The sequence below is a fragment of the Dendrobates tinctorius genome, unplaced genomic scaffold, assembly GCF_039654945.1.
Source record: "Dendrobates tinctorius isolate UK_male_01 unplaced genomic scaffold, ASM3965494v1 ptg000237l, whole genome shotgun sequence".
Taxonomy (NCBI): domain Eukaryota; kingdom Metazoa; phylum Chordata; class Amphibia; order Anura; family Dendrobatidae; genus Dendrobates; species Dendrobates tinctorius.
In genome coordinates this window covers 1231959-1255496 of record NW_027361904.1, presented here as the reverse complement: position 1 = coordinate 1255496, position 23538 = coordinate 1231959, and the positions used below count along the sequence as shown (strand labels likewise).

The 23538-nt window shown below is 55.6% G+C and overlaps 1 protein-coding gene across 1 annotated transcript in view; it reads left to right on the top strand.

Moving 5' to 3' along the window:
• Window positions 1-3855: 3855 nt before the first annotated feature.
• The window catches only part of LOC141060492 (uncharacterized), a 118724-nt gene continuing 99041 nt past the window's right edge, over window positions 3856-23538 (top strand). The window contains 1 exon segment of the mRNA XM_073556755.1: window positions 3856-3981. The gene's annotated coding sequence lies outside the window, so the exon portion shown is untranslated.

The following is a 23538-nucleotide window of genomic DNA, read 5'->3' as shown; positions in this document are numbered from 1 at the left end:
CGCACATTACACACGCGGCTCCGCTCCGCGCACATTACACACGCGGCTCCGCTCCGCGCACATTACACACGCGGCTCCGCGCACATTACACACGCGGCTCCGCACACATTACACACGGGGCTCCGCTCCGCACACATTACACACGCGGCTCCGCTCCGACCACATTACACACGCGGCTCCGCTCCGACCACATTACACACGCGGCTCCGCGCACATTACACACGCGGCTCCGCTCTGCACACATTACACACGCGGCTCCGCGCACATTACACACGCGGCTCCGCTCCGCGCACATTACACACGCGGCTCCGCTCCGCGCACATTACACACGCGGCTCCGCACACATTACACACGGGGCTCCGCTCCGCACACATTACACACGCGGCTCCGCTCCGCGCACATTACACACGCGGCGCCGCTCCGCACACATTACACACGCGGCTCCGCTCCGCACACATTACACACGCGGCTCCGCACACATTACACACGCGGCTCCGCTCCGCGCACATTACACACGCGGCTCCGCTCCGCGCACATTACACACGCGGCTCCGCTCCGCGCACATTACACACGCGGCTCCGCGCACATTACACACGCGGCTCCGCACACATTACACACGGGGCTCCGCTCCGCACACATTACACACGCGGCTCCGCTCCGACCACATTACACACGCGGCTCCGCTCCGACCACATTACACACGCGGCTCCGCGCACATTACACACGCGGCTCCGCTCTGCACACATTACACACGCGGCTCCGCGCACATTACACACGCGGCTCCGCTCCGCGCACATTACACACGCGGCTCCGCTCCGCGCACATTACACACGCGGCTCCGCTCCGCGCACATTACACACGCGGCTCCGCGCACATTACACACGCGGCTCCGCGCACATTACACACGCGGCTCCGCGCACATTACACACGCGGCTCCGCTCCGCGCACATTACACACGCGGCTCCGCTCCGCGCACATTACACACGCGGCTCCGCTCCGCGCACATTACACACGCGGCTCCGCACACATTACACACGGGGCTCCGCTCCGCACACATTACACACGCGGCTCCGCTCCGACCACATTACACACGCGGCTCCGCTCCGACCACATTACACACGCGGCTCCGCGCACATTACAGACGCGGCTCCGCTCCGCACACATTACACACGCGGCTCCGCGCACATTACACACGCGGCTCCGCTCCGCGCACATTACACACGCGGCTCCGCTCCGCGCACATTACACACGCGGCTCCGCGCACATTACACACGCGGCTCCGCGCACATTACACACGCGGCTCCGCGCACATTACACACGCGGCTCCGCTCCGCGCACATTACACACGCGGCTCCGCTCCGCGCACATTACACACGCGGCTCCGCTCCGCGCACATTACACACGCGGCTCCGCTCCGACCACATTACACACGCGGCTCCGCTCCGACCACATTACACACGCGGCTCTGCGCACATTACACACGCGGCTCCGCTCCGCGCACATTACACACGCGGCTCCGCTCCGCACACATTACACACGCGGCTCCGCTCCGCGCACATTACACACGCGGCTCCGCGCACATTACACACGCGGCTCCGCACACATTACACACGGGGCTCCGCTCCGCACACATTACACACGCGGCTCCGCTCCGACCACATTACACACGCGGCTCCGCTCCGACCACATTACACACGCGGCTCCGCGCACATTACACACGCGGCTCCGCTCCGCACACATTACACACGCGGCTCCGCGCACATTACACACGCGGCTCCGCTCCGCGCACATTACACACGCGGCTCCGCTCCGCGCACATTACACACGCGGCTCCGCTCCGCGCACATTACACACGCGGCTCCGCGCACATTACACACGCGGCTCCGCGCACATTACACACGCGGCTCCGCGCACATTACACACGCGGCTCCGCTCCGCGCACATTACACACGCGGCTCCGCTCCGCGCACATTACACACGCGGCTCCGCTCCGCGCACATTACACACGCGGCTCCGCACACATTACACACGGGGCTCCGCTCCGCACACATTACACACGCGGCTCCGCTCCGACCACATTACACACGCGGCTCCGCTCCGACCACATTACACACGCGGCTCCGCGCACATTACAGACGCGGCTCCGCTCCGCACACATTACACACGCGGCTCCGCGCACATTACACACGCGGCTCCGCTCCGCGCACATTACACACGCGGCTCCGCTCCGCGCACATTACACACGCGGCTCCGCGCACATTACACACGCGGCTCCGCGCACATTACACACGCGGCTCCGCGCACATTACACACGCGGCTCCGCTCCGCGCACATTACACACGCGGCTCCGCTCCGCGCACATTACACACGCGGCTCCGCTCCGCGCACATTACACACGCGGCTCCGCTCCGCGCACATTACACACGCGGCTCCGCTCCGACCACATTACACACGCGGCTCCGCGCACATTACACACGCGGCTCCGCTCCGCGCACATTACACACGCGGCTCCGCTCCGCACACATTACACACGCGGCTCCGCTCCGCGCACATTACACACGCGGCTCCGCTCCGCGCACATTACACACGCGGCTCCGCTCCGCGCACATCACACACGGCTCCGCTCCGCGCACATTACACACGCGGCTCCGCTCCGCGCACATTACACACGCGGCTCCGCTCCGCACACATTACACACGCGGCTCCGCTCCGACCACATTACACACGCGGCTCCGCGCACATTACACACGGGGCTCCGCTCCGCACACATTACACACGCGGCTCCGCTCCGCGCACATTACACACGCGGCGCCGCTCCGCACACATTACACACGCGGCTCCGCTCCGCACACATTACACACGCGGCTCCGCACACATTACACACGCGGCTCCGCTCCGCGCACATTACACACGCGGCTCCGCTCCGCGCACATTACACACGCGGCTCCGCTCCGCGCACATTACACACGCGGCTCCGCTCCGCGCACATTACACACGCGGCTCCGCACACATTACACACGGGGCTCCGCTCCGCACACATTACACACGCGGCTCCGCGCACATTACACACGCGGCTCCGCTCCGACCACATTACACACGCGGCTCCGCTCCGACCACATTACACACGCGGCTCCGCGCACATTACGCACGCGGCTCCGCTCCGCGCACATTACACACGCGGCTCCGCTCCGCGCACATTACACACGCGGCTCCGCGCACATTACACACGCGGCTCCGCGCACATTACACACGCGGCTCCGCGCACATTACACACGCGGCTCCGCTCCGCGCACATTACACACGCGGCTCCGCTCCGCGCACATTACACACGCGGCTCCGCTCCGCGCACATTACACACGCGGCTCCGCTCCGCGCACATTACACACGCGGCTCCGCTCCGCACACATTACACACGCGGCTCCGCTCCGACCACATTACACACGCGGCTCCGCGCACATTACACACGCGGCTCCGCTCCGCGCACATTACACACGCGGCTCCGCTCCGCACACATTACACACGCGGCTCCGCTCCGCGCACATTACACACGCGGCTCCGCTCCGCGCACATTACACACGCGGCTCCGCTCCGCGCACATTACACACGCGGCTCCGCTCCGCGCACATTACACACGCGGCTCCGCTCCGCGCACATTACACACGCGGCTCCGCTCCGCACATTACACACGCGGCTCCGCTCCGCGCACATTACACACGCGGCTCCGCTCCGCACACATTACACACGCGGCTCCGCTCCGCACACATTACACACGCGGCTCCGCTCCGCACACATTACACACGCGGCTCCGCTCCATCCTCCTCTATAATACTAGACATCATCCAGCACAGCAGAGTCCTGCAGACACTGAGACACCTGGAGCTCCGCCCCTGATCATGTGACTGCTCCCCATGTGACTGATCACATGACTGTGACGTCACGCAGGTCCTGTCCGCACACGGCGGGGCCGCTCTGCAGGTGGAGGTGAGGATAGGGCGTCGCTGGCAGTGAGGAGGGTTGGGGCGGATTACCATAAAGCAGGGAAGGATGAGTTATGTCTTTTTCCTGGTGCAGCAGCGGTGGCACCACAAGGCCCAGCAGTCATTGCTGAGGTCGCTGCCGTGCCTTGTTACTGCGCCGATCATTGCTGCATCTCATTAGTTCACAATTGAACGCAGCGCTCGTAGTTGCGGGGTGGGGGAGGACGGGTCCCGGTACTCCACTGTCAGAATCAGCTGCCCCTTGGTTTCATCGCTGTGGGGTCGGTCTCAGTGACTCATTTTCCTCAGGATGTATCCAAACCTACGAGATCAGGATAGGCCCAAGGTCATGAAAGGATTAAAAAAGCATTACTACCTGCAGAAAAAGGGAGAAAAGAAATCTCTTATTCTCTCTTCAGACCATTGACCTTTCTGACTTTGAGAACCACATCCACGCTCCAAGAGAGAGGCTCGCCGGCCACAGTCAGCTCCGAGAGAGGCTCGCCGGCCACAATCAGCTCCGAGAGAGTCTCGCGAGCCACAATCAGCTCCGAGAGAGTCTCGCGAGTCGCATTCAGCTCCGAGAGAGTCTCGCCAGCCACATTCAGCTTCTGCCCCTTTCGCAGTAGTGACACCCAGGGCCCCCATTATGGTTATAGTGATAACCACAGATTTGAACAGACCACCCTGAAGCGGTACACTGAGAACCAGGTGCTCCCACTATACTCCATTCAGTATTCTCCCATCCAGCACTCCAACCACACTCTCGCATCCAGCTACAGGCATCTGCAGGGCTACACAATATTCACCGTTCTGAGATGTTCTCTTCATACCTGTTTGCTAGACCTGGAGCTAATGCACCAAGATGGCAGACAGCCACGAGTCACAATTCATGGGACCGCGAGCGACATGTGGCTCCCGACCTACAGGTTGGGGACTCCTGCTCTAGAATATAGAGACATAAAAATACACTGTTATATACAACTAGCTATGAACCCGTTCTATGCCTGGCTGGCGAGCATTTTTATTGGTATATGGTCTCCCATCCTAGTATGTGCTGCCACCCTCCTATCCTGGTATGCATGGTCCCCTCACCCCCCCAATCCTGGTATGCATGGTACCCCTCACCCCTCAATCCTGGTGTGTATGGCACCCCATTCTTCATCCTGGTATGCATGGTCCCCTCACCCCCTATCCTGGTATGCATGGTACCCGTCATCTCCCTATCCTGGTATGCATGGTCCCCTCACCCCCTAGTCCTGGTATGCATGGTCCCCTCACCCCCCAGTCCTGGTATGCATGGTCCCCTCACCCCCCAATCCTGGTATGCATGGTCCCCTCACCCCCCAGTCCTGGTATGCATGGTCCCCTCACCCCCCAATCCTGGTATGCATGGTCCCCTCACCCCCCAGTCCTGGTATGCATGGTCCCCTCACCCCCCAGTCCTGGTATGCATGGTCCCCTCACCCCCCAATCCTGGTATGCATGGTCCCCTCACCCCCCAGTCCTGGTATGCATGGTCCCCTCATCCCCCAATCCTGGTATGCACGGTCCTCTCACTCTTGAATTCTTGTATGCATGGTCCTCTCACCCCCCTATTCTGGTATGCATGCTACACCTCACCCCCCTATCCTGATATGCATGGTCCTCTCACCCCCCTATCCTGGCATGTATGGTCCCCTCACCCCCATTCCTGGTATGCATGTTCCTTTCACCCCCCTTTTCCTGGTTTGCATGGTCCCCTCACCCCCCTATCCTGGTGTGCATGGTGCTCTCACCCCCCTATCCTGGTATACATGCAACCCCTCACCCCCCTATCCTGGTATACATGCAACCCCTCACCCCCAATCCTGGTGTACATGCAACCCCTCACCCCCAATCTGTTATGAGCTCATTTTCTGCTCCACCAGCTGGGAGTTCTCCTTCCGTTCTCCCTCTGGTGGTGACTGGAGGTAGTGAGGTTGGTTTAAGGCTATGTGCACACGTAGCATTTTAAAACGCTCACTAAAAACCGGACTCCTTCCCAGAAATCGCGCGTTTTTTTTCCGCGCGATTTCACCGCGATTTTATCGCGATTTTGCCGCGATTTTCGCGTGCGATATTCAAGCACTTTCCAAGCGATTTGAAGCATCGCTTGGAAAGTGATTGACAGGTTGGTCACACTCGTCAAACATAGTGTTTGACAAGTGTGACCAGGTTTTTACTATTGAGGCCGCCTATGCGGCGTCAATAGTAAAAGACAGAATGTTAAAATGCTAAAAAAAAAAAAAAGTCGGGGTATATTTACCTTCCGGCGTCCCGAGCTGCATTCCCAGGCCTCAGCGTTCCCAGTAATGCCTTGCGAGACCTGTGATGACGTAGTCTCGCGTTGCTATAGCGATCTCGCGAGACCACGTCATCACAGGACCTTGCTGCAAGGCATTACTGGGAACGCTGAGGCCGGGAATGCAGCGCGGGACGTTGGAAGGTAAATATACCCCGATTTTTTATTTTTTATTCTTTTTTTTACAGGGGTATGGTACCCAGGGCCTGGAGGACAGTCTCCTCTCCTCCACACCGTGGGTACCAACCGCACATGAGACGCTTAACTTCCCGCATGGTGGGCATAGCCACATGCGGGAAGTAAGCGATTCTCATGCATTCCTATGGGTGCGGAATCGCGGCAATTCTTTACGATTCCGCACAAAAGAATGAGCATGCTGCGATTTTTTCCGCGATGAGATTCCGCCGCGGAAAAAAGCGCAGCATTAGCACAGCATGTGCGGAATGCCATAGGAATGCATGGGGTGCGTTCTGTACACGATTTTTAAGCGTTTTCGCGCTGAAAATCGCGGCAAAAACGCTTAAAAATCGCTACGTGTGCACACAGCCTAATTGGTAATGGTCTGCCACCTGACGAGGAGGATAATGATTGGATCTCTGGAGTATCAGACTGGATATAAGACAGCCAACGCCCTATCCTGGTGCTGGTGATTCAGTCTCTTCTCAGGTCTTGGACCTCTGCTCTGCTCCAGTCTTCTCAAGTTAAGTTTGTTTTTGCTAATGTTCACACTTGCTCTTGTTGGTCAATGTGAGGTCAGGTTACAAAAATGTGATTTTCATATCTCTAGGGTATTTGGTTCTTATGGTATAGGCTCTCATAGTTTTATTCGTTTCAAACAAAGAAGTTTTTCCCGCACTTTTTTTCTTCTCTTTCAGCCGAGGCACATGAGAAGCCAAATGGGGTGACAGGAAATTGGTTTATGGCACTCGGGGGAAGGGAAGCTGCTGTACTGTGCAATGTAACTGAGACACTGGCAGGCAGCTTCTCAAAAGAAAATGGAGGGTTTGTTAGCACATTGCAACAGAAAACATATCTTGCAGACATTGTACATCACACCTCCCCCCTTAAGAGGGCGCTAAGGAGGCATTACCTCTCGGTAATTGGCCATGCGCACCTCAGCGGGTTCGCCCCGGCGGGACAACCCATCGGCATTGCCGTTTTCACTGCCCTTCCTGTGTTTTACAGTAAAATCGTACTGTTGAAGGGCAAGGCTTCAGCGGAGCAATCTTCCATTGGTTCCGGACACTGTGTGCAACCAGCTCAGAGGGTTGTGGTCAGTTACCACCGTGAAGGCGCGCCCGTACAGGTAGGGCTGCAAACGCTGCAGTGCCCACACCATGGCCAGACACTCCTTCTCGATGGTCGAGTAGGCCACTTCCCTCGGCAAAAGTTTCCGGCTCAGGTACAACACGGGGTGCTCTTGGTCCCCCGAGTCGACCTGGCTAAGCACAGCACCGAGGCCAAACTCGCTGGCGTCGGTCTGTACCAGAAACGGGCGACTGCTGTCGACTGCTCTCAACACTGGAGAGTTGCACAGGGCTGCTTTCAAAGCTTGGAAAGCCGCCTCACAGTCATCTGTCCAGTTGACTGTTTGGGGTAGCCTCTGCTTGGTGAGGTCAGTCAAGGGTTTGGCAAGGGCGCTATAGTCCTGTACGAACCGCCTATAGTACCCTGCAGTGCCCAAGAAGGACTTCACCTGTTTCTTGGTCCTGGGGGTGGGCCAGGACACGATTGCGTCCACTTTTTCTGGCTCCGGGCTCATGGAACCCCCGCCTACCCGGTGCCCCAGGTAGTGGACCTCGCGCATGCCTATCTGGCACTTCCCCGGCTTGATGGTCAGGCCTGCCTGGTGAAGACGCTTGAGCACCTCCTGGAGGTGCTGAAGGTGTTCCTCCCAGGTGGAACTGAAGACGGCAATATCGTCTAAGTACGCCACCGCAGGGGCATTCTTCATGCCGAAGGGCATGACCGTGGACTCGTACAGTCCAAAGGGGGTGATAAAGGCGGATTTCTCCTGCGCCTCAGGGCTCAGGGGAATCTGCCAGTATCCCCGACTCAAATCCATGATGGATATGTAGTTGGCGTTTGTCAACCGCTCAAGCAGATCCTCGATGCGCGGCATTGGGTGGGCATCAGAGGTTGTGATGGCGTTGAGCCCCCTGTAGTCCACGCAGAACCGGGTGGTTCGATCCTTTTTAGGCACGAGGACTACAGGTGAAGCCCACGCACTTTTTGACCGTCAAATCACTCCCAACCTTAACATCTCATTGACCTCTTGGCGCATGACTTGTTGCACCGTTTCAGAGATCCGATAAGGTGTTCGCCGTAATGGGGCATGATTCCCGGTGTCCACCTCATGAACCGCTAACTCCGTCCTCCCAGGACGGTTGGTGAACACGGGCCGGAAGAGTTCCAGGGTGGCCATCAACTGCAACCGCTGGGACACGGTGAGCGAACCACTTATCTCCATGTCCTCAATGGACCCATTGGCCTTGGCCTGGGCCAGCATGTCCAGGAGGGAATCTTCCTCCCCATCCTCTGGCAGATTGCAGACCGGTAGGATGCAAGCTTCACGTTCGTAGTGCGCCTTCAGCATGTTGACGTGAAAGGCCTTGCGCCTACCCCGAGCATGGTCAAGCGTGACCACGTAGGTGACCGGGTTGAGCTGTTGGTGGACGACGTACGGTCCTTCCCAGGCTGCCTGAAGCTTATCCGTTGGTACAGGGACCAGCGCCCACACCTTTTGGCCCACCTGGTAGGTCCGCTCCCGGGCGTTCTGGTCGTACCAGTGCTTCTGGTCAGCCTGAGCCTGCGTCATGTTGTCATGCACCAACTGCGTCAAGGTCTGCATCTTGTCACGGAAGCGCATGACATAATCCACGATGGACACTTCTGTGGGGTTTGGCTCATCTTCCCAGGATTCTCTTATCAACCCAAGGGGTCCCCGGACTCGCCTGCCATACAGGAGCTCAAAGGGGGAGAACCCGGTCGAGGCCTGCGGAACTTCTCTGTAAGCGAACAGCAGGTGTGGGAGGTACCGCTCCCAGTCGCGCCCTTGGGTCTCAACCAGTATGCGGAGCATCTGTTTGAGGGTACCGTTGAAGCGTTCACACAAACCATTAGTCTGTGGGTGATACGGACTCGATACCAGGTGCGTCACCTGCATTTTCTCACAGAGAGCCTCCATTAGGCGAGACAGGAATTGGGGCCCTTGATCGGTAAGCATCTCCCTGGGAAATCCTACCCTTGAAAAGATGGTCACCAGTGCGTCAGCCACCTTATCTGCCCTGGTTGAAGACAGAGCTACTGCCTCTGGGTACCGGGTAGCGTAGTCTACCACGGTGAGAATGTATCGCTTTCCGGAGCTGCTGGGGACGGACAGCGGTCCTACAATGTCCACCGCGATTCTCTGGAAAGGCTCCTCTATCACCGGCAAAGGAATAAGGGGAGCCTTAAGAGCAGGCCCCGCCTTACCCACTTTTTGACAGGTGGCGCAGGAGCGGCAGTAGTGTGTTACATCTGTCCCCATCTTGGGCCAATAGAAGTGTTGAGACAGCCGTGCCTTTGTTTTGCTGATCCCCAAGTGTCCAGCGAGTGGAATCTCATGGGCAATCCGCAACAACTCGGTTCTGAACTGATAGGGGACGACCAGCTGTCTTTCCCTCAACCACTCCTTTTTAGGATCTCCGGGTACTGTCTCCCGGTACAACCTTCCTCGTTCCCAGAACACCCTCTCCTTATCAGGCTTGGAGGTGGGCGTCTCGGCGAGACCTCTCAATTTCTCCAGGCTGGCATCTGAGTGCAGAGCAGCCTGGAACTCCATGCTGGAGGCTGCCAGAAGTGACGTCAGGGTACCTCCTTTACTGGGACCCTCTGGAACCGGCTCTGGGTTCACCTCTGGTTCAGTCTCTCCTGTAGCAGCAGAGGGTCCAGAAGACAGTGCGTTACCTGCGATCTGGGCACTCTGACTGCGTGTGACAGCTGCTATGTATGCTGTCTCCCTGGGGATTTCTACAGACCCACCAGCCGGTGCTGCCCTGGGCTCTCCCTCCCCATCCACCCCCAACACTTTAGGAGCAGTGCTACTTATGGGCCAGTTACCTTCCTCGGTGGCACTGGTCAGCTGCATGGCATTACCTTCCTCATGGTCCCCATGCACCTCCCCATTCTCTTGAGCACCGTTGCTTGCTCCTGCCAGGGGTTCCTCAGCCGTCTCACTCCGCAGAGTGACGGGGCTGAGCACCTCGGTACCTGTGGACACATCTACCGTTTCAAAGAAAGGGTTAACGGGTTCAGTCGGCACAGATACATCAACATCATCATTCCTAGGAAAAGAATGGTTATCAGTTTGCTTTGGTACATTCACATCAGCATCAGCATCATACCTTGGGAAAGAATGGTTGTTAGTTGCATCATTACTCATCAAGGCATTAGCAGGTAACACATTCAGTTTCCCGTCATCATCAACATCATCAGGGTTAACGTTACCCTTATTATCAGTTTGGGGAAGGGTGTCAGGGACATAGTATGCAACCATCCTCCCCAAGTCAGTCCCCAATAAAACATCAGTGGGCAAATTTTCAGACACTCCCACCTCCCTCAACCCGCTCCCAGCACCCCAATCGAGATAAACTCGTGCCACTGGCAAGGGACAACGGGTGCCTCCAATCCCGGTGACAGTCAGGGTTTTCCCCTCAACAAACTCTTCAGGGGCCGCCAGTCCAGGACGGATGAGGGTTCGTTCAGCCCCGGTGTCCTTGAGGCCTGTAGCAAGACGGGCCCCCACCTGAACAGGTTGAACGTTGTCGTCAGCCCTCCCAACCACACCTCCCACCAAAAGAACAGAGGCGTTGGGCCCGGGGGCCTTGGCTGGGGGGTTCTTCGGCCTGTTCGGACAGGCGTAAAAGAAGTGACCAGGCCGCTGGCAGTGGTGACACAGGCGACTGTCAGTAGCCGGCCTGTTGTTGGCAACAGGGACAGGGCCTCCGGAGGGACGGCCAGCTGGGGCATTGGGGTTGGTTGCTGGCTTACCCCCTTTCCAGCTGGTGGCGACTGGCCTCCGCGTCTCGGGCTTCCGGTTGGCCTCGTGGTTGTCGGCGATCTGCGCCGCTTTGTCCGCGTTCGTTGGTTCGCGGTCCAGGATGAACTGTCGGACCTCAGCTGGGCAGAGATGCAGGAACTGGTCTTTGATCATCAGGTCCCGTAGCTGCTCAAAGGTTTCAACGGACAGTCCATGGATCCACTGGTCAAAGTGGGTCCTGAGTCCTTGCACCACATCACTGTAGCTATCATGTGGGCCACGTTGGAGGTGCCGGAACTTCTTTCGGTATACCTCAGGTGTCAGACGGTATTTGGCGATCAGCGCCTGCTTTATGGCGTCATAGTCATCATCATGCGCTTGCGGAAGAGAAGCAAACGCCTCCAGAGCTTTGCCCTTTAGCCCTGGGGTCAAGTACCTGGCCCATTGGTCTTCGGGCAGTCGGTACTGTCTGCAGGCTTTCTCAAAGGCTCGCAGAAACGTGTCCAAGTCCCCATCCTTTTCCATCACGGGAAAATGCTCTGGCCAGGGTTTAGGAGTCTGGACGCTGCTGGGCTCACGGCTTCGGGCTGTGGGGGCATTCCACCCCCGCTGGAGCATCTCCAGCTCATGGGCCCTCTGAGCTTCTGCATGGCGCTCAGCTCTCTCAGCCTGGGCTTGACGCTCGACCCTCTCAGCCTCAGCTTGGCGCTCACGTTCGGCTTGGGCCTCCTGCCGATATTGCTGGATCAGCCTCACCCGCCCATCCCTGTCTTCGGCGGGGAGTTCGTCCAAGGCCATTTGCAGATAGGGGTCCACCCCGTTCTGGTTGAATGTGGGGCCAGCGCTCAGGAGTGGAGCCTCTGCTGCAGCCCCATTGCAACTTGGGCCAACTTCTGCGCTCGCTGGATTCTGGTCGTTGTCCAGCTGCACTAGAGCCGCGATCATTTGAGCTCTGTTTTTGTTCGTGGCGTCAAGGCCTTGGTACGTGCATAATGCAGCAAGAACTTCCTTTGTCTGCCGGTTGTACCAAGGTTCTCCTTTTGCCGCCATGGTTGCCAAATAAAAGAAAAAGAAAAACGAAGAAACGGGAGGGGGATACTTGCAAGTACACACTAATGTCTCAGGACTAGTAACCACTGAGTCTGTTCTCCAAAACCTATGATGCAGGATTCCCGCAGGAACCGTGCAGGTTTTTAGTGAGAGGAATGATTGCTCAAACCAAATCACTAATGCTCTAGGATTATCCCACCGCTCTGCCACCAATATGTGACGAACAGCCCACCGCTGTTCGTCTACTTACGGGCGACACTAACGGGGGTCCCGCTGCCACCAAAACGCGACGGACAGCGGACCCTGTGTCACCACTATGTCACAATCCCACCACTGACACGGGTGTATCAGCGGACGGAGGGACGTGACACAATGCCGGCACACGGCTATCACAGGCACCGTTGGGGCTTATCTTAGTTATCCCACCACCGGCACCATGTGACAAAAATATCCAGCAAGCTAATCTCGCTCTACAATTTGCCGCAGGGGGAGTTTAATTTGGATGCCCCACCACTGCTATCAATCTTCCAAGTACTGCGGGGATTTATGTATATCCCACTTTCTCAGTTCCACTTTGGAACTCGCAGCTCTCCGGCGCCCCCCTTACCCTCAGGTCAGTCAGGGAACTGCACCTAGGATAATTAGTCGCCGGACGGGCTGCCTGTTGTGAACCGGCAATTAGGCTTCTGCAGTAAGGGAATTATCAATGCTGTGGCTGAAGCCCCTTACTCAGCAATATAAGACCCTTCTAGACTGCCAGCAAGCCGCAATAGCCGTGCACAACGCGCTGCCACCAGTCACGGTTACTTAATTCACAGTGTTAAATTAAGAGGGTCCGTGGCAAACCCCTCGAATTAGTAGCGATTATCTAACAAAGGCGTATAGTTCGAGTCTTAGAGCATAGAGACAGATCTAAATAATTATTTCATTTATTTTCCGAAAGAGGACAGTGATTACAGATAAAAGTTGCTATAAAATTGAGACATAAAATATGTACAGTACAGGTATAAAATAAAAGTGGAGAAAACAAAGAGATTACACTCACAGTTCCATATTGTTCCTTAGGCAGACCATGTGGCTTTAAGGTGGGTGGAGGCGGAGCTGCACTTCTCCGCTCATCTGAGTTCTTGTCAGCACGGACTCTGCAGCTGTTCTGAGCTGGTTTGCCCAGGAAATGCCTTATAGACTTTCCTATGTGACATCACAGAGAGGTGCATTCTGGGTTGATCCCACCTCTCTTATCCAAGTTATGTTTTGGCTACAAAACTTAGATTAGCTATAACTTTATGGGAGAAGCTGGTATGGACTCATCAGTGGTATCATGTTTCCCAGCGTAATGAGCCCATCAAGAAAACATCAAACATCTATGCGATATGACCGTCCATTTGGGCGCAAATCCTATCTCATGTTCTGGACAGGGTAGAACTTCGAAACATACGTGGTCTCGAAGCTGGGACCGCTCAGGTTACAAAAATATGATTTTCATATCTCTAGGGTATTTGGTTCTTATGGTATAGGCTCTCATAGTTTTATTCGTTTCAAACAAAGAAGTTTTTCCCGCACTTTTTTTCTTCTCTTTCAGCCGCGGCACATGAGAAGCCAAATGGGGTGACAGGAAATTGGTTTATGGCACTCGGGGGAAGGGAAGCTGCTGTAGTGTGCAATGTAACTGAGACACTGGCAGGCAGCTTCTCAAAAGAAAATGGAGGGTTTGTTAGCACATTGCAACAGAAAACATATCTTGCAGACATTGTACATCACAGTCAACTCAGTTTTTGTGTGGTCAGCCAGCCCGGCTGGGCTGTGCTGAATTTCCACTCTTATTTATCTGTATTTGCCAATTTGCCTTTTTGTCCTTTATTGGATTGGCCTCTTTTTTGCTCTGTCTCAGAATGTTTGAGTGCTGATATAGTGGGAGAAGTCTAGTGACTTCGGGGTTAATTTTGTTATCTGAAGTGTTGGACATTTTTGCATGGTTTTTTGGCAGATTGCAGACAGTATCTTTCCTTTCAAGTTAGTTTGGCCCCATCGTTTGCTCAGCCTATTTTTCTGCCTTTGTTTGTGTTTTCATCTTGCTTCACCGTCAATACATGTGGGGGGCTGTCTTTCCTTTGGGGGAGTTAGTTTTCCTCTTTTCTTACTTTAGGCTTATTTAGCTCTCCTGTTGTGACGTGGCATCCAGGACCAACGTAGGCACGCTCCACGACTGCTTCTAGTTGTGTGTTAAGATCAGGGATCTGCAATCTGCATAGTTACCAACCTCTCTGGTTTTCTGAGACTTAGCGTGTGTTGCTTTTTTTCTCCTCGGTGACCCATTCATAACACCAATCCTGGTATGCATGGTCCCCCTCACCCCCCTTTCCTGGTATGCATGGTCCCCTCACCCCCCTATCATGGCATGCATCGTCCCCTCACCCCCCTTTCATGGCATGCATGGTCCCCTCACCCCCCCCAATCCTGGTATGCATGGTCCCCTCACCCCCCAGTCCTGGCATGCATGGTCCCCTCACCCCCCAATCCTGGCATGCATGGTCCCCTCACCCCCCAATCCTGGCATGCATGGTCCCCTCACCCCCCAATCCTGGCATGCATGGTCCCCTCACCCCCCAATCCTGGTATGCATGGTCCCCTCACCCCCCAATCCTGGTATGCATGGTCCCCTCACCCCCCTTTTTGTGGTATGCATGGTCCCCTCACCCCCCCAGTCCTGGTATGCATGGTCCCCTCACCCCCCCAATCCTGGTATGCATGGTCCCCTCACCCTCCTTTTCTTGGTATGCATGGTCCCCTCACCCTCCTTTCGTGGTATGCATGGTCCCCTCACCCCCCAATCCTGGTATGCATGGTCCCCTCACCCCCCAATCCTGGTATGCATGGTCCCCTCACCCCCCTTTTCGTGGTATGCATGTTCCCCTCACCCCCCAATCCTGGTATGCATGGTCCCCCTCACCCTCCTTTCGTGGTATGCATGGTCCCCCTCACTCCCCAATCCTCGTATGCATGGTCCCCCTCACCCCCCCAATCCTGGTATGCATGGTCCCCTCACCCCCAAATCCTGGTATGCATGGTCCCCTCACCCACCTTTCGTAGTATGCATGGTCCCCTCACCCCCTTTTTGTGATATGCATGGTCCCCTCACCCCCGTATCCTGGTATGCATGGTCCCCTCACACCCCTTTCGTAGTATGCATGGTCCCCTCACCCCCTTTTCGTGGTATGCATGGTCCTCTCACCCCTGTATCCTGATATGCATAGTCCCCTCACCCCCTTTTCTTGGTATGCATGGTCCCCTTACCCTGCTCTCATGGTATACATAGACCCCTCACCCCCCTTTTGTACTATGCATAGTCCCCTCACCCCCCTTTCGTGGTATGCATGGTCCTCTCACCCCCCTTTCGTGGTATGCATGGTCCTCTCACCCCCCTTTCCTGGTATTCATAGTCCCTTCACCCCTATTAAACTACACAAAAAATACAAAAAAAAAACATTTATACTCACCCTTCTTTCCTATGCTCCAGCGCTGTCACGTTCTGCTGAAGGCCGGGGCAGGAGTGCATCCGAAATCGCGCATGCCCATAGCGCTATCCGGCGCCATATTGCTGAAGACACACTGCAAATGTGTCTTCAGTAAAATGGCACTGGATCGTGCTATGCACATGCGCGATTCCGGCCGCACTCCTGCCCGGTCTCCGGCCGAAGAGAAGCGCCTCGGCAACACTCCTCTCGGTCAGGTAATTATGTAAGTATGGCGTCGGAGATGGCGGTATGCAGTGTGTACGGTACCGCCATCTCCGGCGCCATACACACTCCTCACCACTGGCTGCCTTATTCTGTCTGGAGCCAGACTACGCAGGCGCGTCACACTTGCGCAGTCTATAAAGGCTTCGGACAGAGTGACGCTTACAGCGTTATATTATACACTAGCTATGAACCCGTTCTACGCCCGGGTGGCGAGCAATTTTATTGGTATATGGTCTCCCATGCTGCTATGTGCTGCCACCCTCCTATCCTGGTACGCATGGTCCCCTCATTCCTATCCTGGTATACATTGTCCCCTCACCCCCCAATCTTGGTATGCATGGTACTCCCTCATACCTATCCTGGTATGCATGGTCCCCTCAGCCCCTATCCTGGTATGCATGGTCCCCTCATCCCCCAATCCTGGTATGCATGGTACCCCTCTTCCCCCAATCCTGGTATGCATGGTACCCCTTGTGATGTACCATGTCTGCAAGATATGTTTTCTGTTGCAATGTGCTAACAAATCCTCCATCCTAGGACATTGTAAACTCTCAGTAGTAGGAATTCCTTCCCCCCAGGTTTTATCAACCCTGCCACTTCCTCTGGAAGAGCAGGAATGTTAATTAGCTAGACCATCTTCCTCACACTATTTGCCTTCTCTCCTCTTCAGAGCGGGAAAAACTTCTTTGTTTGAAACGAATAAAACTATGAGAGACTATACCATAAGAACCAAATACCCTAGAGATATGAAAATCATATTTTTGTAACCTGAGCGGTCCCAGCTTCGAGACCGCGTATGTTTCGAAGTTCTACCCTGTCCAGAACATGAGATAGGATTTGCGCCCAAATGGACGGTCATATCGCATAGATGTTTGATGTTTTCTTGATGGGCTCATTACGCTGGGAAACATGATACCACTGATGAGTCCATACCAGCTTCTCCCATAAAGTTATAGCTAATCTAAGTTTTGTAGCCAAAACATAACTTGGATAAGAGAGGTGGGATCAACCCAGAATGCACCTCTCTGTGATGTCACATAGGAAAGTCTATAAGGCATTTCCTGGGCAAACCAGCTCAGAACAGCTCAAGTCGTCGTGCTAGAAGGACCCCAATGAGCGGAGAAGTGCAGCTCCGCCTCCACCCACCTTAGCCGCATGGTCTGCCTAAGGAACAATATGGAACTGTGAGTGTAATCTCTTTGTTTTCTCCACTTTTATTTTATACCTGTACTGTACATATTTTATGTCTCAATTTTATAGCAACTTTTATCTGTAATCACTGTCCTCTTTCGGAAAATAAATGAAATTATTTAGATCTGTCTCCATGCTCTAAGAATCGAACTATACGCCTTTGATAGATAATCGCTACTAATTCAAGGGGTTTGCCACGGACCCTCTTAATTTAACACTGTGAATTAAGTAACCGTGACTGGTGGCAGCGCGTTGTGTACGGCTATTACGGCTTGCTGGCAGTCTAGAAGGGTCTTATATTGCTGAGTAAGGGGCTTCAGCCACAGCATTGATAATTCCCTTACTGCAGAAGCCTAATTGCCGGTTCACAACAGGCAGCCCGTCCGGCGACTAATTATCCTAGGTGCAGTTCCCTGACTGACCTGAGGGTAAGGGGGGCGCCGGAGAGCTGTGAGTTCCAAAGTGGAACTGAGAAAGTGGGATATACATAAATCCCCGCAGTACTTGGAAGATTGATAGCAGTGGTGGGGCATCCAAATTAAACTCCCCCTGCGGCAAATTGTAGAGCGAGATTAGCTTGCTGGATATTTTTGGTCACATGGTGCCAGTGTTGGGATAACTAAGATAAGCCCCACTGCGCCTGTGATAGCCGTGTGCCGGCATTGTGTCACGCCCCTCCGTCCGCTGATACACCCGTGTCAGTGGTGGGACTGTGACATAGTGGTGACACAGGGTCCGCTGTCCGTCGCGTTTTGGTGGCAGCGGGACTCCCGTTAGTGTCGCCCGTAAGTGGACGAACGGCGGTGGGCTGTTCGTCACATATTGGTGGCAGCGCGGTGGGATAATCCTAGAGCATTAGTGATTTGGTTTGAGCAATCATTCCTCTCACTAAAAACCTGCACGGTTCCTGCGGGAATCCTGCATCATAGGTTTTGGAGAACAGACTCAGTGGTTACTAGTCCTGAGACATTAGTGTGTACTTGCAAGTATCCCCCTCCCGTTTCTTCGTTTTTCTTTTTCTATCTTTTATTTGGCAACCATGGCGGCAAAAGGAGAACCTTGGTACACCCGGCAGACAAAGGAAGTTCTTGCTGCGTTATGCACGTACCAAGGCCTTGACGCCACGAACAAAAACAGAGCTCAAATGATCGCGGCTCTAGTGCAGCTGGACAACGACCAGAATCCAGCGAGCGCAGAAGTTGGCCCAAGTTGCAATGGGGCTGCAGCAGAGGCTCCACTCCTGAGCGCTGGCCCCACATTCAACCAGAACGGGGTGGACCCCTATCTGCAAATGGCCTTGGACGAACTCCCCGCCGAAGACAGTGATGGGCGGGTGAGGCTGATCCAGCAAGCTCGAGAGAGAGCAGAGCAGCGAGCCGAGCGCCAGGCGGAGAGAGCTGAGCGCCAAGCTGAGGCTGAGAGAGCCGAGCGCCAGGCGCAGAGGGCCCATGAACTGGAGGTACTCCAGCGGGGTGGGAATGCCCTCACAGCCCGAAGCCGTGAGCCCAGCAGCGTCCAGACTCCTAAACCCCGGCCAGAGCATTTTCCCGTGATGGAAAAGGACGGGGACTTGGACACATTTCTGCGAGCCTTTGAGAAAGCCTGCAGACAGTACCAGCTGCCTAGAGACCAATGGGCAAGGTACTTGACCCCAGGGCTAAAAGGCAAAGCCCTGGAGGCATTTGCTTCTCTTCCGCCAGAAGCCGATGATGACTATGACGCCATAAAGCAGGCGCTGATCGCCAAATACCGGCTGACACCTGAGGTATACCGAAAGAAGTTCCGACACCTCCAACGTGGCCCACACGATAGCTACAGTGATGTGGTGCAAGGACTCAGGACCCACTTTGACCAGTGGATCCATGGACTGTCCGTTGAAACCTTTGAGCAGCTACGGGACCTGATGATCAAAGACCAGTTCCTGCATCTCTGCCCAGCTGAGGTCCGACAGTTCATCCTGGACCGCGAACCAACGAACGCGGACAAAGCGGCGCAGATCGCCGACAACCACGAGGCCAACCGGAAGCCCGAGACGCGGAGGCCAGTCGCCACCAGCTGGAAAGGGGGTAAGCCAGCAACCAACCCCAATGCCCCAGCTAGCCGTCCCTCCGGAGGCCCTGTCCCTGTTGCCAACAACAGGCCGGCTACTGACAGTCGCCTGTGTCACCACTGCCAGCGGCCTGGTCACTTCTTTTACACCTGTCCGAACAGGCCGAAGAACCCCCCAGCCAAGGCCCCCGGGCCCAATGCCTCTGTTCTTTTGGTGGGAGGTGTGGTTGGGAGGGCTGACGACAACGTTCAACCTGTTCAGGTGGGGGCCCGTCTTGCTACAGGCCTCAAGGACACCGGGGCTGAACGAACCCTCATCCCTCCTGGACTGGCGGCCCCTGAAGAGTTTGTTGAGGGGAAAACCCTGACTGTCACCGGGATTGGAGGCACCCGTTGTCCCTTGCCAGTGGCACGAGTTTTTCTTGACTGGGGTGCCGGGAGCGGGTTGAGGGAGGTGGGAGTGTCTGAAAATTTGCCCACTGATGTTTTATTGGGGACTGACTTGGGGAGGATGGTTGCATACTATGTCCCTGACACCCTTCCCCAAACTGATAATAAGGGTAACGTTAACCCTGATGATGTTGATGATGGGAAACTGAATGTGTTACCTGCTAATGCCTTGATGAGTAATGATGCAACTAACAACCATTCTTTCCCCAGGTACGATGCTGATGTGAATGTACCAAAGCAAACTGATAACCATTCTTCTCCTAGGAAGGATGATGATGATGTTGATGTATCTGTGCCGACTGAACCCGTTAACCCTTTCTTTGAAGCGGTAGATGTGTCCACAGGTACCGAAGTGCTCAGCCCCATCACTCTGCGGAGTGAGACGGCTGAGGAACCCCTGGCAGGAGTAAGCAACGGTGCTCAAGGAAATGGGGAGGTGCATGGGGACCATGAGGAAGGTAATGCCATGCAGCTGACCTGTGCCACCGAGGAAGGTAACTGGCCCATAAGTAGCACTGCTCCTGAAGTGTTGGGGGTGGATGGGGAGGTAGAGCCCAGGGCAGCACCAGCTGGTGGGTCTGCAGAAATCCCCAGGGAGACAGCATACATAGCAGCTGTCACACGCAGTCAGAGTGCCCAGATCGCAGGTAACGCACTGTCTTCTGGACCCTCTGCTGCTACAGGAGAGACTGAACCAGAGGTGAACCCAGAGCCGGTTCCAGAGGGTCCCAGTAAAGAGGGGACCCTGACGTCACTTCTGGCAGCCTCCAGCATGGAGTTCCAGGCTGCTCTGCACTCAGATGCCAGCCTGGAGAAATTGAGAGGTCTCGCCGAGACGTCCACCTCCAAGTCTGATAAGGAGAGGGTGTTCTGGGAACGAGGAAGGTTGTACCGGGAGACAGTACCCGGAGATCCTAAAAAGGAGTGGTTGAGGGAAAGACAGCTGGTCGTCCCCTATCAGTTCAGAACTGAGTTGTTGCGGATTGCCCATGAGATTCCACTCGCTGGACACTTGGGGATCAGCAAAACAAAGGCACGGCTGTCTCAACACTTCTATTGGCCCAAGATGGGGACAGATGTAACACACTACTGCCGCTCCTGTGCCACCTGTCAAAAAGTGGGTAAGGCGGGGCCTGCTCTTAAGGCTCCCCTTATTCCTTTGCCGGTGATAGAGGAGCCTTTCCAGAGAATCGCGGTGGACATTGTAGGACCGCTGTCCGTCCCCAGCAGCTCCGGAAAGCGATACATTCTCACCGTGGTAGACTACGCTACCCGGTACCCAGAGGCAGTAGCTCTGTCTTCAACCAGGGCAGATAAGGTGGCTGACGCACTGGTGACCATCTTTTCGAGAGTAGGATTTCCCAGGGAGATGCTTACCGATCAAGGGCCCCAATTCATGTCTCGCCTAATGGAGGCTCTCTGTGAGAAAATGCAGGTGACGCAGCTGGTATCGAGTCCGTATCACCCACAGACTAACGGTTTGTGTGAACGTTTCAACGGTACCCTCAAACAGATGCTCCGCATACTGGTTGAGACCCAAGGGCGCGACTGGGAGCGGTACCTCCCACACCTGCTGTTCGCTTACAGAGAAGTTCCGCAGGCTTCGACCGGGTTCTCCCCCTTCGAGCTCCTGTATGGCAGGCGAGTCCGGGGACCCCTTGGGTTGATAAGAGAATCCTGGGAAGATGAGCCAAACCCCACAGAAGTGTCCATCGTGGATTATGTCATGCGCTTCCGTGACAAGATGCAGACCTTGACGCAGTTGGTGCATGACAACATGACGCAGGCTCAGGCTGACCAGAAGCGCTGGTACGACCAGAACGCCCGGGAGCGGACCTACCAGGTGGGTCAAAAGGTGTGGGTGTTGGTCCCGGTACCAACGGATAAGCTTCAGGCAGCCTGGGAAGGCCCGTACGTCGTCCACCAACAGCTCAACCCGGTCACCTACGTGGTCACGCTTGACCATGCTCGGGGTAGGCGCAAGGCCTTTCACGTCAACATGCTGAAGGCGCACTACGAACGTGAAGCTTGCATCCTACCGGTCTGCAATCTGCCAGAGGATGGGGAGGAAGATTCCCTCCTGGACATGCTGGCCCAGGCCAAGGCCAATGGGTCCATTGAGGACATGGAGATAAGTGGTTCGCTCACCGTGTCCCAGCGGTTGCAGTTGATGGCCACCCTGGAACTCTTCCGGCCCGTGTTCACCAACCGTCCTGGGAGGACGGAGTTAGCGGTTCATGAGGTGGACACCGGGAATCATGCCCCATTACGGCGAACACCTTATCGGATCTCTGAAACGGTGCAACAAGTCATGCGCCAAGAGGTCGATGAGATGTTAAGGCTGGGAGTGATTCGACGGTCAAAAGGTGCGTGGGCTTCACCTGTAGTCCTCGTGCCTAAAAAGGATCGAACCACCCGGTTCTGCGTGGACTACAGGGGGCTCAACGCCATCACAACCTCTGAAGCCCACCCGATGCCGCGCATCGAGGATCTGCTCGAGCGGTTGACAAACGCCAACTACATATCCATCATGGATTTGAGTCGGGGATACTGGCAGATTCCCCTGAGCCCTGAGGCGCAGGAGAAATCCGCCTTTATCACCCCCTTTGGACTGTACGAGTCCACGGTCATGCCCTTCGGCATGAAGAATGCCCCTGCCACTTTCCAGCGGATGGTCAACCACCTGCTTCGGGGACTGGAGGAGTACGCAGTGGCGTACTTAGACGATATTGCCGTCTTCAGTTCCACCTGGGAGGAACACCTTCAGCACCTCCAGGAGGTGCTCAAGCGTCTTCACCAGGCAGGCCTGACCATCAAGCCGGGGAAGTGCCAGATAGGCATGCGCGAGGTCCACTACCTGGGGCACCGGGTAGGCGGGGGTTCCATGAGTCCGGAGCCAGAAAAAGTGGACGCAATCGTGTCCTGGCCCACCCCCAGGACCAAGAAACAGGTGAAGTCCTTCTTGGGCACTGCAGGGTACTATAGGCGGTTCGTACAGGACTATAGCGCCCTTGCCAAACCCTTGACTGACCTCACCAAGCAGAGGCTACCCCAAACAGTCAACTGGACAGATGACTGTGAGGCGGCTTTCCAAGCTTTGAAAGCAGCCCTGTGCAACTCTCCAGTGTTGAGAGCAGTCGACAGCAGTCGCCCGTTTCTGGTACAGACCGACGCCAGCGAGTTTGGCCTCGGTGCTGTGCTTAGCCAGGTCGACTCGGGGGACCAAGAGCACCCCGTGTTGTACCTGAGCCGGAAACTTTTGCCGAGGGAAGTGGCATACTCGACCATCGAGAAGGAGTGTCTGGCCATGGTGTGGGCACTGCAGCGTTTGCAGCCCTACCTGTATGGGCGCGCCTTCACGGTGGTAACCGACCACAACCCACTGAGCTGGTTGCACACCGTGTCGGGAACCAATGGAAGATTGCTCCGCTGGAGCCTTGCCCTTCAACAGTACGATTTTACTGTAAAACACAGGAAGGGCAGTGAAAACGGCAATGCCGATGGGTTGTCCCGCCGGGGCGAACCCGCTGAGGTGCGCATGGCCGATTACCGAGAGGTAATGCCTCCTTAGCGCCCTCTTAAGGGGGGAGGTGTGATGTACCATGTCTGCAAGATATGTTTTCTGTTGCAATGTGCTAACAAATCCTCCATCCTAGGACATTGTAAACTCTCAGTAGTAGGAATTCCTTCCCCCCAGGTTTTATCAACCCTGCCACTTCCTCTGGAAGAGCAGGAATG